The 18,173-nt window shown below is 40.6% G+C and overlaps 2 protein-coding genes across 16 annotated transcripts in view; one reads left to right on the top strand and one right to left on the bottom strand.

The window, feature by feature from the left end:
* Positions 1 to 955, bottom strand: part of FAR1 (fatty acyl-CoA reductase 1) — a 73,792-nt gene extending 72,837 nt beyond the window's left edge. Inside the window, exon 1 of one of the 2 annotated variants that reach the window (XM_019948330.3) lies at positions 775 to 955. The gene's annotated coding sequence lies outside the window, so the exon portion shown is untranslated. The remainder of the gene's footprint in view (positions 1 to 774) is intronic. The other variant, XM_019948328.3, reaches the window with a different exon arrangement.
* Positions 956 to 1,141: 186 nt separating this feature from the next.
* Positions 1,142 to 18,173, top strand: part of LOC109552255 (parathyroid hormone) — a 122,640-nt gene continuing 105,608 nt past the window's right edge. For 8 of the 14 annotated variants that reach the window (XR_012333468.1, XR_012333469.1, XR_012333465.1 and 5 more), the window contains exons 1-5: positions 1,142 to 1,403; positions 3,882 to 4,003; positions 4,659 to 4,860; positions 5,691 to 5,821; positions 10,258 to 10,382. The gene's annotated coding sequence lies outside the window, so the exon portion shown is untranslated. Of the gene's footprint in view, positions 1,404 to 3,596; positions 3,787 to 3,881; positions 4,004 to 4,658; positions 4,861 to 5,690; positions 5,822 to 10,257; positions 10,409 to 18,173 lie in introns of all 14 variants that reach the window. The other 6 variants (XR_004527928.2, XR_012333462.1, XR_012333464.1 and 3 more) reach the window with 5 other exon arrangements.

Here is an 18,173-nt window from a genome sequence, read left to right as displayed (position 1 = left end):
CTGACAAAACCGACAGTTATTCTTGCTGACTTACTCATAAAAGATCCACACCCTTCAGTTACCATACATAAACCTACCTCGTTTGCTCCTCGTATACTTTCTCCTAACTGGCCACCTAACGCTTTCTAGTCTAACAGCCTCCAACCACACCTCACCTAAAACCTCTGCCTCTCAGTCACCTTCCGGCTTTAGTAAGTGCCTCTTACTCCAGATTCACGTGTCCCAAGCCTGTCCTCCCTTCACTCCCAGCTGATTTCCCCCCAGTCTCAATCAATGCCTACTTCCAAGAGGCCAACCACACGCCCCGGTTCCGCACCTTCTCCCCGGGCACCCTTTTCTGAGCATCACCCTATTCCCATCACTTTCTTCGTCCCCAGACCCAGAATCCTGCCATCACAGGCCTCCTTTCACTGCCACCCTCAGGCGCACAAACCTGCTCCTCCGTTAACTACTCCGCCCCACCTTCGCCACCTCTACGCGGTCTCACCGCCCCAGGCGGCGCCCCCAGGCTCCGCGTCTGCAAACCAAGCCCCCCCCTATGGCACCGCTCTCAGTCCCGGCTCTCCAGAGGGAGGTGGCCCCGCCAAGCCTCGCAGAGACCATCCGGGCAGAAGCGGGCACCCCCCGCTCTACGCAGCCGTGGGCGGGGGCGGGGCAGCTGGTGTAGCCCCCGCCTCGGCCAGGCCTGCCTCCCCGGCTCCCAGAGCCGTGGCCCCGGCCAGGCGAGGAGGGACCCGCAGCCCGCCTCTCCCGCCCGGCGTCCCCGCCTCTCACCTAGACGCAGAGGCTCGGGCCTCGCTTTCCTCCTGGCAGTCCAGAGAGGGCTCTGTCGCCGTCGGCGTCGCGCTCCCTTCACTCGCTCTTCCACCGCCCCCGACCGGCCGCTGAAGAGCAAACGGGCGGTGGCACGCCCATTGGCTGCGGCCCGCGCTCGCGTCAGCCGGCCCCGACACGGACCTCGGAATGTGACTGGCTAACGCGGCGCCTCTTTTCCACGTCTTGTCCTGATTGGCTCTCTAGTGCCCCCTTACTAGGAGGACCGCTCACCCTCCGCCTGGCTTCGGCCTCCCACCCCCTCAACCCCGTTTCCATCCGGGCGGGAGGAGACGGGAGCGGGCGCGGGTGGGACACGAACGGCCAATGGGAGGGCGGAGAGAGAGCCGGGAGGTGGGCTCTGCTCCCGGCCAGCTCGCGGGGAAAGTTCATCCAATGGTCGCGCGCCCCACACCCCGAGCTCACGAGCGCCCCCGCCGGCAGCTCGCGTTCTGGCGGGTCGCGTCCAGGGCCACACCCGGGCTGCCCGTCGCTTGGGAGCGGCGCCCACTGGAAAGGTGGGGAAGATGCGGCGAGGCGGCCGCGGGTGACCGCTGGCAGCCATTGTGGCGTGCTCCCGTGCTGTCTTCGTGAGTCCCGACGCGCCTCTTGGCGGGGCTGGTTTGGGTCGGTGAGAGCGGAATCGTGGCTCTGTGGTCCCCTGGAGCCTCCGCGGGGTGCCCTATAGAGAGGGAGCCGAGCGTGCGTCTCGTCCAGCCCCGCGGGACTGTGGGTCAAATATTTCCACTTAACACTGCTTCCAGAGTAATTGCATACAAAATTTATCCGTGATGAGAGAAATTAGAATAATGGTTATCTCGCGGGGGGGAGGAGGGGAAATGGAAAGGGCACAAGGGAACCTCACGGAAGCTCGGAGCGTTCTGCCTCTTGATCTGGGTGGTAGTTACCGAGGTGGTGTCTGCCTAGATAAAACTTCACCGAGTCGTACACTTAAGATTAGTTCACTCAACGCACTTTATGTATAATATCTCAATTTTTTAAATGATAAAAGGATTGTGAGAAAAACTCTAATATTACCATAACCGTAGGCTCCATGGGACACCCATGGTATAAACAATCCCACTAGGATTTAGCTATCGTTCAAAAACTAGAAACCAGAGGAAGAAAAAAAGGACTGTGAGAATTTAAAGTGAGTGAAAGCTCCTGGCACGGTGAATAACACTCACAGGTTGGTGCTTTAAGGATGAGCTAAGATGGTTCAGAATGATTTTTCTCTGAGGATTTAGAGCCTGTTTCAGTGCCTGACACTGTTACCAGAACTAAAGCACCCATGGTGCTGCACCCAGTTGGAAACTACAGAAGTTTACGGAGCTGCGTACTTTACTTTCATTTGAACACCATGGCTTCTGCCTTGGAGGAGCTCACAGTCCAGCACCAAGTACAGTCACCCTCTGTATCCGTGGGGAATTGGTTCCAGGACACACTCTCCCCCCGCCCCCCCCACAAATACCAGAACCACAGATGTTCATGTTCCTTATGTGAGATGGTGAAGAATCTTTGTTTCTGAACTTGACATATAAAGTTAGGTAAGATAGTATTTTCCACAGAGCATAGGATATAATAAGGACACAGACATAAACAGATAATTCCACTATAATGCAGGATGAAGGAATACATATAAACAGGATCTTACCCAGCCTAGGGAATTTAGGGGCATCTTCTTAGAAGATGCAGAATTAAGTTAACCACTGCTAACATAACCACTGTGCACATCCTCCCACATTCTTTAAATCATCTCTAGTTAACTTATAATACCTAATACAATGTAAATGCTATGTAAGTAGTTGTAAATACAATGTAAATGCTGGGTAAACAGTTGCTGACAAATAGCAAATTCAAACTTTTGCTTTTTGGAACTTTTCTAGAATTTTTTTTCTGAATATTTTCAATCCACAGTTATTTGAATTCACAGATGTGGAACCCACGGATACTGAGGCTGTCGATACAGTCATTCCTGGCAGAGGGCACTGAACACAAAACTAATACAGCTGCCTACCCTCAGGGATGAGTCATTTCCCTAGGCTAGGCAAGATGTATGTGTGTCTAAAACCCAGGCCATTAACAAAATTCTGAAATATCCAAGGTCAGATGAAACACTTCTTAGCTATAGGTCAATAATATTCTTCCCAAAATAGCCACAAGAACTATGGGCCAAATGCTAGCCTGTGGAAGGGCATCAGCAGCAAAACAAGTTAAAGATTACAGGATTCGTGTTTATTAACTCAGTCATTAAGTTGTTCATTTCTGATAAATACCTTTGTTTAAAGTACTTGTCCCTGAACTAGGCACATAAAGTTAGGTAAGACAGTATTTCCCACAGAGTATAGGGTGTAATAGGGAGGCAGACATAAACAGATAATTCCATTATAATGAAGGATGAGAGAATATATATAAAAAGGATCTAACCCAGCCTAGGGAATTTAGGGGCATCTTCTTAGAAGATACAGAGCTAAGTTAACCACTGCTAAGGTTTATCACCATACCATAAGCAATTAGGCACTATTTCTGGAGAGTACTTTCATTACAAATTTTTAAATTTTTGTGCAAATACCTTCATTTTTTAAAAATAGTTATATGTAAATATAACAATATAATAGCTATATATAAATATATAAATTAATACTTAGTTCTGAGAAAAACATGTGAAGAAATTAAGTAATTGCTTAATGAATACATTATGACTTTCAAAAATAACTTTAGGGTTGCAAGCTTAAAGGCATTCATTTGATTCAAGTCGATGTGTATGTAACATGTCCCTCCAGCAGAGACCCCCCACAGATGGGCAGCATGCATTCTGGAAGAGGACTTAAAATTAAAACAACGGTTTACTATCCAAGATGGTACAGTCTCATGGGCATGTTGTGTGGCTCATGTCCCTTGCAGTGCACCACCATTTGTACGTGAATTCCAAGTCATATATCTATAAAAAGTGACTAATAGTCTTCACAAAAGGTAATGAAGGATTTTGCCCAGAGTCTAACACTTAAAATATAGTAATACCAAAAAAAAGTAATAATTCATTCAATGCTTTTCCCATCTCTTTTCAGCAAGAGCCTCGAAAATTGGGCTGCCATATATTGGAATCTACTACATTGTAATTTTATTCACGTATGGAACACCTGTATATACTTTTGATTCTTGCTACAGAAACACAGTTCTGTAAATGAAGGTAAATTATACCAAGCCAAAAATGTATTACTATAGTTTACAGCCTAAGGATACCATACATTACTGAGAAAATAAATAGGAATAGACACCAAAAACACATATGTTACTCATAAACTAGTTATAGCTATTTGTGCATTCCCTCAGACTTCCATAACTTCTTTAAAAACAGAAGTCAAGTAAGGTCAAGCATTAACTTTTTTATGCAAACAGTACCTCTTCCTGCTCTGAGGAAATACTTTTCTCATGGCATGTGTCATTTTCTAACTCATATGATATATTGTTCTGTCAATGTCTCATTAAACATAGTTTTGTTGAGGTTCTTCACTCCATCTTTACAACAACCCTATGCAAATGTTCATCTATTCATCTGAATTTTGTAGAAGAGAAAATTGAGGCTCAATGAGACAAGTAATTTGCCCAAAGTCACACATCTGTTAGGTGGCAGAAGTGGGATTGAAATCTAGGTCTATTTGATGGCAAATTCCATAATCTTTTTACTATGCCACATTTGCCTCCTCCAAAACAAGATCTGGTCATTTTGCCTTCTCCTCCATACATCTTTGTGTTCCTCACGATGAGTAGCACAGAATCTTATGTACGTCTCTCATGGAACTCATGGTGTTAATAATTCTTTTCACCATGCTTTATCTTTACAGATTTCATGACAAAGGAGAGTGTGAACTATTTAAAAGTAACTACTTCTTTTGACAAAACTAAAGGGAACACAACTTTGTAGTTGCAGTGAAGAGCCCATTACTGCTATCTAGAATGCATCAGAGATGCTCACTTTCATAGCATAGACTGAGCACAGCATAGAAAGAGTTTCAGGCAGCTTTTCTCAAGAGAGCCAAATTTCTGGTGAGTACAGTTACTCTCTGCAATTCATTTGGTGATCTCTACCTTGTTCTGTATTCAATTATGACATCCAGAATTGGTCTGCTTTAAACATATTGTTAAAGCTTGTTATTAAAAAGCAAACAAAAAAATTCTACCAAGTTTCTAACATTTCTGCTAATACATCAGTTGTCAGTCTGAACGAGTACACACAGGTTTCTGTGGTTTCATTTCCTCATCTGTAAAAGAAGGGTGAAACTTAATGCCCAGTATCTGTTCTGAGTGTTTTAGAGATCTGTGAAATAAGTTTGGTTTTCACCTGGAGGCGAATCATCTGACCCTCAGTTATTCAACAGCTTTAATCTACGTGGAACAAAAATGGAGCTGCTGTGTTCTTGGCTCTTCTAAAATATTCCTTGTGTCCTGACCACTAACTTTCTGGTTCTTGAAGAGTGGCAGAATATGCCACCCCAAAATATGCCACTTTAGCATAAGGATTACTTTGAGCTAAAGTCACCTAAGAAACAGCAGATGCAAGAAGAGCCTTCTAAGCTCCCCTTTTCTTCCTGAAAACAGGAGATAAAAGCTCCCATGTGAAGGATGCTCTTATACCAGAAGAAAAGAAACATTCTTCAGTGGCAAATCAAAGCCGAGTATCCTGTATACATAGACTTTGTTAAAATAATTCGTATCTTCCTTTAGCCTCCCCATATAATTTACTTTTTCACAATTGCCTTTATTTGTTCAACCTAGTATAAAAGCCTGTAGATTTTGCCATTTCTTTGAGTCTTCATTTAACATAAATGTGTATACAGTTCTACTGTTAATCTGTTTTATGCCAATTTAATTCTCAGGCCCAGCCAAAAAACCTTAAGAAGATAGAGGTAAAAATTTGCCTCCCCTACAGTTTCTGGTTATGAGGTTGGGATTTCAATGGTTGGGACACTGAGAGATCCTGGGACAGCTGACAAAAAGCCAGCAGAAGGTAAGAATTCTTACACATCAGTCCCTTAGATCTCTGCCTGCATGGCCCAACCAAAGCAAGAATAATGAAAGTCTCTCCTTATCTTTTTCCCTTTCTAAATGTAGCTTGGCAGGAGAAAAAGTATGTAAAACTTAGTTCTTTGAGTTGTGACCTTTGTATTTGGTTCTGAGTACCCATTCGTTATAATCCACAGCCTCCTAGTCTTTGTTTCTTTGTCTCTGTCTTTAGTGGTGCTTGTCATAAGGAGGAAAATCATAAAATGAGCTGCACCATTCATCTTGTTTCACATCTTCAGAGCTTGGCTTTGTGACCAGGGAAAATATTCTCTCTGGTCTCCACCAGCTGGACTGGACAGTACAAGTATTGGCTTGAGTCAGGTAACGAGCCAGACAGGGTGGAAATCAAGACACAAAATGACAAGCAGCATTCTCTTTGTCCATCCTTGCCACCTCTCAGAGAAGTGTGTCTTAAGAGAGATTCCAGTTTGTCTTGAGAGATTCCAGTCCATAAGAAGCCTTGGTTGTCTGACCTTTGTTGTCTTCATAGTGCTAGGAAGCCCTTATCCTAATGTCACCCACCCGATGCCACAAATGAGCTGGTCTATAGCTGGAGACATTTCAAGTTCCTGTAGGAAACAAGAGACACCAGTTTCACAAACACTATTCTTACTGCCTGTGACAGTAAAGCTCTTTGCATTCTTAGGCTAACTCTGGGAGTGAACTTTCTGGATTTTGGGAGGGCTGCGTCTTTTGTACTGTCTTTGGGGATGCCTCTCATGTCTGTGGCTAAGCCATAAAAGGCTTATTGGTTTTGAGTCATAATTAAAATAGGTATACTCTTGAATATTTGGACTTCTATATCTAAAAGGATTTTTTAGAGAGCTCCCACCCTATACAATTATCCTACTGTTACCTATGGGAAGGTCAAATTGAAAGGAAAAAATTAATAAGATGAAAATAACTCTTGTATAAGTTAGTAAATTTTGTGTTTCTATATTTATACCTAACTCAGGGCTAAGGTTTAAAATGAAAACTGTAAGATCTCTTTTTGTATATGTCTCTATATGTCTATGTATACATGTAATATTTTTCTACCTCTGGATGATACTGCCAAAATTACTCTGTAAAAGAGTTCTATTTAATTGGTTTAAAAAAATAAATGCTTATATAAAGTATTCCTAAAACTCTCAGAAATATAGAAACTAACCCAAATGTTTCTCAGGTTCACAGGATCTGGGATAAAAGCTTGTTTAAGTCATGTCTTCAGAGTTGTCAACAGTAAATATAATGAAAACATAGCACTTATTCTATTTGGGTTTACTAGTCAAATGAATTTATGTTATCTCTACTAGATGTTTAAGATTGTAAAATTTTAAACTCAATTTAAAATCAGGACGTATAGTAAAAATAAATTGCTTGATGCATGTCAAACACAGCAGTACATTAAAAAAGTTGGAGAGGGCTTCCCTGGTGGCGCAGTGGTTGAGAGTCCGCCTGCCGATGCAGGGGACACTGGTTCGTGCCCCGGTCTGGGAAGATCCCACATGCTGCGGAGTGGCTAGGCCCGTGAGCCATGGCCGCTGAGACTGCGTGTCCGTAGCCTGTGCTCTGCAACGGGAGAGGCCACAACAGTGAGAGGCCTGCGTACCACAAAAAAACAAAACAAACAAACAAACAAAACTCTCACTAAATGCCTGATTGTTCACATCATATGGAGATCTAACTTAGATGAGCTACTGCTCTCACCTGCACCACTGCCTCTTTAACTAAGACACAACTGTTCAAATAAACTGACCTATTCTCAAGACTAATTCGAGGAGAAACAGAATAATCTGCAAGCTCAGATTCTGCACTATGAATCTTTGGGGTGAAGTTTCACAGGGGAGGAATAAAAAGTGGCAGAATATACCACCCCAAAATATGCTACTGTGACATAAGGATTATTTTGAACTAAAGGCACTTGAAAGAATAGCAGATGCCAAAACAGCCTTCTAATCTCCCCATTTCTTCCTGAAAACAGGAGATAAAATCTCCCAGGTGAAAGATACCCTTCCTATACCAGAAGAAAGAAACATTCTTCAATGGGGAATCAAAGCTGAAAGAATCCTGTATAAACAGAACTGTTAATTCTTATCTTCCTTTAACCTCCCCATATAATTTAGTTACTTTCCCACAATTTCCTCTCTCTGTTCAACCTAATGTAAAAGCCTGTAGGTTTTGCCATTTCTTTGCGTCTTCATTTTCTTGTCAGAGCCCCCGTGTCACGTAAAACATATAAATTTGTATACATTTCTCCTGTCTTATGTCAGTTTAATTCTCAGGCCCAGCTGAAAACCCCTAAGGAGGTAGAGGTAAAATTTTACCTTCCCTACATTCTCAAGTGTCTCCTCCAGACCCTGTTTATTGCTAACAATGTTCTGGTGTTACCTGACTCACAGGTATTGGGAGGAAGAGGAACAGTATTTGTAACATTTCTTTAAATACCATCTGCTGTCTTTTTTCCAAGTGTCACTGTGGAAAGAAGTAACCATCTTGCTGGCCAGTTTCTTCCCGCAACTGATTTGGTGGTCATTTGCCCTTCTTTTGTGGGTGGCATTGTCATTGTTTGGAGCTCACTTTGGGGGCAGTAGTAACTCAGTAGGACCCTGAGACCTGGAAATTATTCTTTTTTTCTTTTTCTTTCTTTTTTAGGGATTTACTCTCTTTGCACATTAGTCAGAACCGAGCTGCTTCAGATGCCCAGAAGTGGGAATCACTAGTTCATTATCTGTATTAGAACATCACAGCATGTTCAAGGTGTAAACCACAGACTCTGTCTCCCCTATGTCCTGCTCTCTGGGTGGTGCTTTTTGAGAACTGTGCCTAAAGTCTCTGAGATCAGTATCAGCTCACCCTTGAGCTTCTAGGGAAAGCCCTCTTCCCAGAAACAGTTGAAACAAAGGGCCTGAACTGGGAGAACCTCAGACAGCAAACCACATCTATGTGTAAAAAAAATCTGTCACACATGTATGTGACACACGTGTATGACTCTTAAGGAAATAAAACTTATATTTAACTCAGTTCCTAATCACTTATTCTCCAGATCAGAGAACAGTGCGCAGATTAGGTTCTCCATAAAAGAGCCATTTAACCACTCTGTTATGATATTTATTAGAGCAGCCAATTGTAGGTTTTTTCTAATAAATTAGTCAGTGCTTGGCTTGAGAAGAATAGAGCAGTGATTAACAGTCCTGACTCTGAACACCTGGGTGTAGAATCGAAGCACTACGACTTACTATGTGTGTGACCCTGGGCAAGTTACTTACCCTCTGTGCCTCAGTTCCCTGGGGGTACTGACAGTAATAGCACTTACCTCATAGGGGTGCTATCAAGCTGAATGAGTTAATATTTTTAAGCTTTTTATCACAGTTTCCGGCACATGGTAAACCTTATCTAAACTCTTACCTTTACGACTGTTAAAATCCTAAGGGGGAAAAAATAGAATGAAAGACTTCTCAGAACCAATAATAATGTCTTCTGTTTTTTAAAGGTATACTAACATGCCAAAGACTTTATAGGTATTATTTCCGAACCCCGCAACAGGTAGCTATTGTCTCCATTTTACAGGGAAGAAGTGGAAGACTGGGAAATTTAATTTCATTGCCTAAGAGCACATAACTGAGTAGTGGAGCTGGGAATTCTAACCAGGTGTGCCTAATTCCAAAGCCTGTGCCCTTCCACTGTGCAACATTGTCTCTTAAAATTTATCTGATCATTCATTGTTTTCATGACTCAACTCTAAATGCTCTGCATTCATTTATATCCACACTATTTCAGAACTGGTCTAAGTCTCACTTTGCCCATCCCCTCTGTCTTTCACAAGTAGGAAAACTTGAGTTCTTAACAAACAAGTGGCTTTCCCAAGACTAATTACTTAATGACTGTTAAGTAGCCATTGAATACCAACTAAACATTTGCCTGTAGGGAAAGGAATGAAGTTATGTATATTGCTTACCACAGTGCCTTTCACATGCAATCAGCACTAGGTAATTTTTATCATTGTTCATTTATTCATTAATTCATTTAGCAAGCATTTGTTAGGCATTTCTGACAAGTCGAACACCTGGGAATACAAAAATTAACAAGGTATGATTCCTTTTGAACGTCATACTAGTCTTTCAGTACAGGAGCCATTAACCACATGTGGCTATTGAGCACCTGCAACGTGGCTGGTCTGGAGTGGAAAATGTTATAAGTATAAAAAACACGCACAATTTTGAAGACTTAGTACCAAAAAATAAAATACCTCATTAATAAATGTTACATGTTGAAATGATATTTGGGATGTATCAGGTTAAATTAAAATATTTAAATTCTTTTAATCTGTTTCTGTTTACATTTTTTAATGTGGCTGCTAGAAAAGTTACATGTGGCTTGCATTATATTTCTATTGGACAGCATTGGTCAAGACAGCAGAAAAGATGAACCAACAGAATGTAAGTCCAATGAGAAGAGTCACTAGAACATCTGTGGGAGCACAGAGGAGAAACTGCCCAGGAGTCAAGAAAGTTTTCACAGAGGAGGTAATATTTGACTTGAATTCTGAAGGGTAAGTAAGAATATTGTCAGGTGAGTATTTTCTAGGCAGAAGATGAGCATGTAGAATGTCACATAAACATGAGAGAATAACCCACACATTTTCAATTTGGGGATGGAAGAATGAGAAAGGAAGAGAGGAGATTTAGATGTCCATAACTTGGGCAATGGTAGTGGGAATTCATAAGACAGGGCCACAAAAGATATCTCAGAAGTAGAACTGACAGGACCTGGTAATTCATGTCAGGGAAGCAACAAAAAGAGAGGGATCAAGAGAGATGCCCAGTTGTATTTGTACATGGCTATGTAGTGACATCTCCTTCTGTTCATTCACAAAATATTTATTGAAGGCTTACTTACATGCCAAGTAGTAGGTAGTAGTGCTTAATGGGTTCCTGGTACAATGTCTTAACGTTATGTGATTATAGGGATCAGAAAAGAAAGTATTAAATCCACATTTAATTACTGGCCCACTAACGAAACTTTTATTTCTGTGGAATAATCTTATTTTCAGGGACATTAAATGGGCAAAGTTCTTGTGCTAAGGTGAGAGTGGCAGTTCCTCCTCTAATGAGATAGAGCAGGAATCTGATCCCTGAGGGGAGAGATCAATCCACAGACTGGCAGGTATGAAGTCTGATGATATAAAGTTTAAGAAAGGATGTGAAGAAACAGGAGCTCCTTCATAAACTGCTTGCAGATTAGTACATTGCATTTAGAAAAGCAATTTGGCAGTTTGCAGTAAAACTGAAAATGTACATTTTGTAGAACTTGGCCATTGGATTTCTGTATCCCTGAGCACTGTTCTGCAAAGCAAGGCTCTACCACCCCAGGCATGTGTGGGAAGAAAATGTGAGAACTTCTATAGATGTGTTTTTAAAATATGTATATATACAGAAATGAAAAAGAAATTGAGCTTTACTAAAATTTATTATAAGGATTGAAGCTTGCGCGTTTATTCAGTCTGTATGTCAGATATCATATGGATGCTGACAACTCCCAAATTTAAACATCCAGGCTTATCCTGTCCCCTGAACGTTGCCTACTAAGTATCTTCACTTGGAAATATGTGAGTACGTTGAAAAGGTGGAGAGACTAGGCAGTTAATTCATCATTCATTGATAAAATAAATGAATCGAGATAGTGGTATATGCTTATTCTTTAGGTTTATCAAGGTAAGTGACAGAATTCCATCTTGAGGTGCTAGAAGCAAATCTTTCTTCAGTACCATTCCCTGGAGGTGCTGTTCTCTTCCCTCTGACAATGAGAGTGGGCCTTCCGCATTACTGGCACTGGTGCAAGAACAGCGTAACAATGGAGTAAGGGTGTGGGATGGTTGAGGAGCAGGGAGAATAGGGGCTGACCAAAGGCTGAAACATGAGGCAAGAAATTAGTGTACAAAGAACCTAAAGAAAGTTCTATGGAAAAGGGTGAGGCATTATTTCAGGGAGTGGGAGAATTAGGGTCTGAAGCTGTATTGGGATGGAGTTTACCCTTTCTCATTCCTTCTCCTTCTCATAAAATCCCAACTTGGGAAGTTCCCAGTCCAGTCAGCCTTTCTTGACCATGAGGGTAGTGTAAAAGTTAGGAAGGAGGTGATGCAGAAGGACATGGTGTTGACTAATACCGTGGCAACAGCAGGTTGGACCTTTTCCCCCCTTCCTTGCCTGCTTTCGCCTTCACCTCACCTACTGTGAGCACAGTATGGAACGGGGGACCAGAATGAAGAGGAAACTGAGTCAAGGCCCTGGGACTCTGGCAAGGATCAGCTCCCAGAGAGAAGAATGAGGGGGGTTAACTGCTCATCCACAAGGTAAAGGGAAGGAAATTTCCCACTCTTTACCCAATCCTGTGAGAGAAATATACAGAAGTCAGGCATTTCAAGGTCCAGGCTTGTCTGTAGTAATAAGACAAAAATTCTCTCAGTCAAAAATCACCCCATCCATTTCTCAAAGTTAAGTGTGTATTTACTGTAGGAAACACACACACACAAAATTATATGTAATCAAGTTTGAATAATGAAAAGGAAACAAATATTCAGCAACTTTACTTTTCATTGTGGGTTACACAGAAGATGCTCTGCATGCCTCTGCTTGATTCACTAACACATTTCTGTTTTTAGTATAGGGTTTGGTGAACTTTGAGTGGAAAGAAAAGCTCTCAGTTACAATAGTTACTAAAAATTATTGACAACCAGGTTAGAGTCATGTGGGCCAGAAGAACTTGATGTTCAAGGCAAAGTTTTAGAATGGATAAAAAAGCGAGAAAGAGGAATGACTTCATACTTGAAATACAAATGACATGAGTACTTCTCTCTTCATCTCTGTAAAGGAAAGTGGCAATTCAGGTTACATAAGCCTTCAAACATAGAATGATAAGGAAAAGCACAAGTAATGTACACAGAGATTAAAGAAAAATTAGTTATACAGGAGGGAGAGAATCAAGTTCTTTTCTTTCAGCACAGTAAAAACCTGGTAGAGGCTGTATTCTAGAGTCATTGTTTATTGGTGTTGTGCCCTAATTTTTCTAGGATACAGCCACAACACTTACTTAGTAAAAATATCAAGGGAGCTGAGGGAATCTCACTTTTTAAACTGGTATTCATGTTATTCAAGAAAGTAAAAGGGATGCCAAGATATCAGAAATACCTTGTATATAGCTGGTATGGTGTTCCTGGAGGTATCACTGGGAGAGCTGACTATTGGCAGGCCTAATGGGCTGGAACAACAACGTGGATAAAGGGGTGCTGGGAGTGGGGGTGGGGAGGAATTGGAGAGGGAACCCACCAGACTGTAAGGTCTGAATTTGAGGCTTGCTAGTCCAGAAAATAGACTTTGGACCCTAGAATGAACAAGTTCTCAGTGAGAGATTCATAACAGAATCTTCTGAGTTGGTGCAATTAGCTTGAATGCTGGATGATTGATTTATAATAAGGGGATATGTCTTTCTAGTGACATTATGCTCCTGTGCCCTCTTCACTGCATTCCTTTCCCAGGACCACAGTCCCTTGTAGGCTGAATCAACATTCCGAAAGTTGTTGAATAAGCAGGGAATTCCAGTCAAAGCATATAGTTAGACCTGAGGCATATTTCAACCAGCTCAGGCCTGGGGAAGTATTCTTGACCCACAGAAGAACGTTTTTCTTGTACTAGGCACTCTGTCAGAATTTGCTTTTCAGAACCACCTTATACTTTTGGAATAATTTTAGATTTACTAAAAAGTTGCAAAGGTAGTATCAAGTGTTCCCTTGTATCCTTCACCCAGCTTCCCCTACTGTTAACATCTTAACACAAACACGGTACAGTTGTCAAAACTAAGAAATTAACATAGTTATAATACCATTAACCTTGCACTTTATTTTTATTTTACCAGTTTTTCCGCTAATGTCCTTTTCCTATTTGAGGAGCCTACCTGGTATCCCATACTGCATTTAGTCATCACGGTTCCTTAATCCCCTCCAATCTTTGACAGTTTCTCAGTCTCTTTGTTCTTTATGACTTTGACAGTTTTGATGAGAGCTGGTCAGATACTTTGAGAATGTCCTTCAATTTGGGTTTTTCTCCTGATTATATGAGAGTTACGAGTTTTGGGGGAAATTACCACAAAGGTGAAGTGCCTTCTCCGCACATCACGTATCAGGAGGTATTATGATATCAAAATGATTTATTACTGATGATGTTAACCTTATTCAGTTGGTTAAGGTAGTACCTGCCAGTTTTCTCCATTGAAAGTTACTATTTTTCTTTCCCATACTTTCTTTGGAAGCAAGTCACTAAATCCAGCCCACACTCAAGGAGAGGGGAATTATCTCTACTTCCTGGAGGAGGAAGTATCTACAAATATTGTTTTGAATTCTTCTGTAAGAAAAATTTGTTCTTTCTTCAGCACTTACCTATCTACTTATTTATTCAATTGTTTATATCAGTATAGGTTCATGGATATTTTATTCTTTGGGTCATAATAGAGTACTGTCATTATTTTGTTGCTCAAATAGTTCCAGCTTTGGCCAAATTTTTCTAGCTTTGAGAGCTATTTCAGGTTGCCTCCAGTATCCTTTTATTGGAGAATTATACTTAGAAACCAAGGTTTGGGTCCTGGGTGTGCTCATTGCTACTGAGTTGCCACTGTTTCTCAGCCCACTCAGTGAACAAAGCTAGTAAATGTGTGTGTGTGTATGTATGTGTGTACATGTAGATACTAACCCATGTAAACACACATATATATGTTTCTGTATCTGTCTACATATATCTTAAAATAAACATGAGTTCATACATCCCCAACTCTAATACAGCACAATAGGATTAACTCTAGCCTCTTCCTCTGTAATTAATTTTTTAACTATTATCTGACAGTTGGAAATCTGCCTCCTATTATCTACAACTTATTTAATTCTTCTACCCTAGTATATATATAAAGCAGTTTCAGAAATGCTAACTCACGTCACTAGTTTTGTCTTTAGCCTTAAAGTATCCAGTCAAAACATGGTTTTCCAAAGTTACTTGTTAGCTCCTGTTTTCCTCACTTCCTTCAGTCAAGTTATATTATACATTTGTAATACAATTATGTTCATTAGTCATTGTCTGCATTCCATCCTGGGATCCCTGGGCATCCTGGTTGGTATTTTTGAAATTTGCATGCAGAAATTCACTATTTGTGATGCATAATTCTGTGGGTTGTGACAAAGATACAAGTCATCTGTCTAAAACTACAGTATCATATAGAGTATTTCCATCACCCTATAAATTCCCCTGTGCAGCCTATTTGTAGTCTGAACTGCTTTAAAATACTAGTTTTTCCTATTAATTGATTTATTCACTTTAACTATGTAGCCGTTCTCAGGGCCTAGGAGACATTTTGCTGGCTTCTTATATGTGTTGAGTTGATAGGTTTAGGATTCAAAGAGCAGCATTCTTTCTCATTTCTAAAATTTTAGAAGGCTCCTCACTGCTGCTCACTCCACTGCCAGGAATTAACTAAATAGCTCACCCATAAAATTATAATGACCCAAAAATTGCTTCTGAAAGACTAATTTGGGACTGAACTATGAGACCGTTCCATCCCCCCACTTTGCAATATCATATCAGAGTAAGATATAGAAAACTTTGTTGGAAAGCAAAGATTTATATTTAATCTATTATTTGCAGTTGGTGAGGACTTAGTATTTGTGTAATGAGTAACTCCCAGGGCAGTTGGTAAGGGTGCTGCTTTTTCAGACATGAGAACCCAGCCTTCAAATGTCAAAAATGGTCCACTCAGTTTAGATGTCTGTCTATAGTGGCTTCTTGACCTTTCTTGGCCAGTCTCATACCCTTCTAGAGTTTTCTGAGAATATGGTGAAAACTATGGACTCATCACCCAGAAAAATGAACACACATCAACTCAAAATGCTGTATGTAATTAGAATGTTTCATGGACCTCCTTCCCCCACCTGAAGATGGGAGACCCTCTAGAGGTCCATGGATTCCAGATTAAGAATCTTTATCTAAATACTAGTAAGGCAAATTGATGAATACAAGGGATTTGTTGTTAATTAATGAGTGTATTCTACTATAGAGTTAAATGTACATGTGTACATTGTGATGGTTAATTTTATCTGTCAACTTGATTAGATTATATGCGCAGTTGTTTGGTCAAACAACAGACTAGATGATCTGTAAGGGTTGTTTTTTTTAACATGTGATTAACATTTAAATCAGTGCAATTTGAATAATATGATGGGGCCTCATTCAATCAGTTCAAGGCCTTAAGAGCAAAGACTGAGGTTTCCTGAAAAAGGAATTCTCACAACTGCAACATAGAAGCCTTACCTGAGTTCGTAGCCTGCAGCCCTACAGAGTTCTCAATACTGCAACATCAACCTGAATTGCCAGGCTGCTAGCCAGCCCTACAGATTTCAAACTTGCCAGCCCTCCCATACAATTTAAGGAATTGTATGAGACAATTCCTTAAAACACACACACATACACACACACACCACCTCACATATAAAATCTCCTATTGGATCTGTTTCTCTGGAGAACCTTAAATAATACATACATCAAACTGTAACAAATACACAGTGAATTCCCATAGAAATGTCCAGTTTTCTTACTGTGAAAAATGATGAAAACTCTTAATTAGTTTTTAGCTAGGTATTGCCTCTGTTTTGATCCAGTTTTGATTCCTGTTGTCTTTGCATTGTCCAAGTCTTGTAGATGATCTTTGCTTTGTCTCATGCTGTTCTTATTGTACATCAGCCTGTACTTGGATGCTCTAATGCTGCTGTAACAAATTATTCCAAACTTAGTGGCCTAAAACAACTTAAATTTATTATCTTATAGTTCTGGAGATCAAGTCTCAAATGGGTGTCAGCAGGGCTACATTCCTTCTGGAGGCTCCGACGGAGAATCCATTTCCTTTCCTGTTCTAGTTTGGGGAGGCCATCTGCATTCCTTGGCTATGGCCAACTTCAGCTCTGCTTCTGTTGTCACATTTCTTATTCTGACTCTGACCCTCCTGCCTCCCTTTTGTAAGAACTTTTGTGATTACACTGGGCCTCAGAGGATAATCAAAAAATATTTGATTTTTTGATTATTTCATGACAATTTTTTTATTATTTCATGACAATTTATTCATATCTTAACCCCTTTTGCATGTAACATTTACAGATTCCAGGGGTTAGGACATGGGTATCTTTGAGGACTTATTATTCTATCTACCATAGATGTCCTTTTTTCTAATTTATTCTCTGTTTTACTTAACCTTTACTTTTGTTCATAAAGTTATTTACAAAGTTCACATTGAGGACTGTTTTGATTAGTTCATTTTCATAGGTTTATTCTTCTTATACTCTGCAGAAGTATTTTTCACTTGTTAAACCCCAATTACTTTTCTCTTTTTCTGACTGCATGATCTTGAAGCATTTCTCTCTATATATCTAGGACCTCTACATTCTCTCTGAGTTCTATTTTGTCCTTTGTATGGCAAAGGAAGGACAACTTAACAACCCTTTTGGTGAGAAAAATAAATTATTCATTAGTATTCTAACTGAAAATGGGTTTCCTTCCACTAGACAATGGTGTATGGTTAGGTAGTGCAATTACTCCACTACTATTCTCCCCCTATATCCTTGCCAATATTGGTTTTGGTTTGATTTTGGTTTGAAGTTGTAACAACCAAAACTGTTCACAGATATTGCCAAATGTCCCCTGGAGGTCAAAATCACCCTCAGTTGAGAATCACTGTCTTAGACCAATCATGACAATCCAGTTCTCCTTTTTCAGTGACTTATTTATGGAAGAGCATATGATCAAGTTCTGGAAAAAAGAAAGGAGAAGTCCATTTAGGGGTTGGGGTGGAAGGGAGAGAGGTTCTTAGGAAAAGTTTCTTTTCTGAAAAAAAGAGAGACAAAAAATGATAAGGCCCTTTTAGCGCATCCCCTTCCTTGTTGCCTGGGATGCTGGTGTGTATAAACTTGAATCTTGGAGCTGTGGCAGCCATCCTGTGATTTTGAGGTATGGCAGAACAGAAAAATGGGAAGAGATTATATCCTCAAGGACATAGTTAAACTGCAGAAATGACCTTGGAGCTGACTACCTCTAGATACTAGACATGTCAGATAACAGAAAGTATTTATTGTTTAAAACACTGTTAGTTAGAGCTTCTGTTATTTGCAGGCAAAAGCATCCTAACTGATAGGATTAAAACATGACAGAAATAAGGATATGCATTAAACATTCTCTGCCCCTGCAAAATACCCAAATGGTGAAAGTTTAGATGAGTGTGGGATGTTAAGGAAG

This window comes from Tursiops truncatus, chromosome 8, assembly GCF_011762595.2.
Source record: "Tursiops truncatus isolate mTurTru1 chromosome 8, mTurTru1.mat.Y, whole genome shotgun sequence".
NCBI lineage: Eukaryota > Metazoa > Chordata > Mammalia > Artiodactyla > Delphinidae > Tursiops > Tursiops truncatus.
Note: the sequence above shows the minus strand (reverse complement) of the source record. Positions and strands in the feature narration are given on the sequence as shown.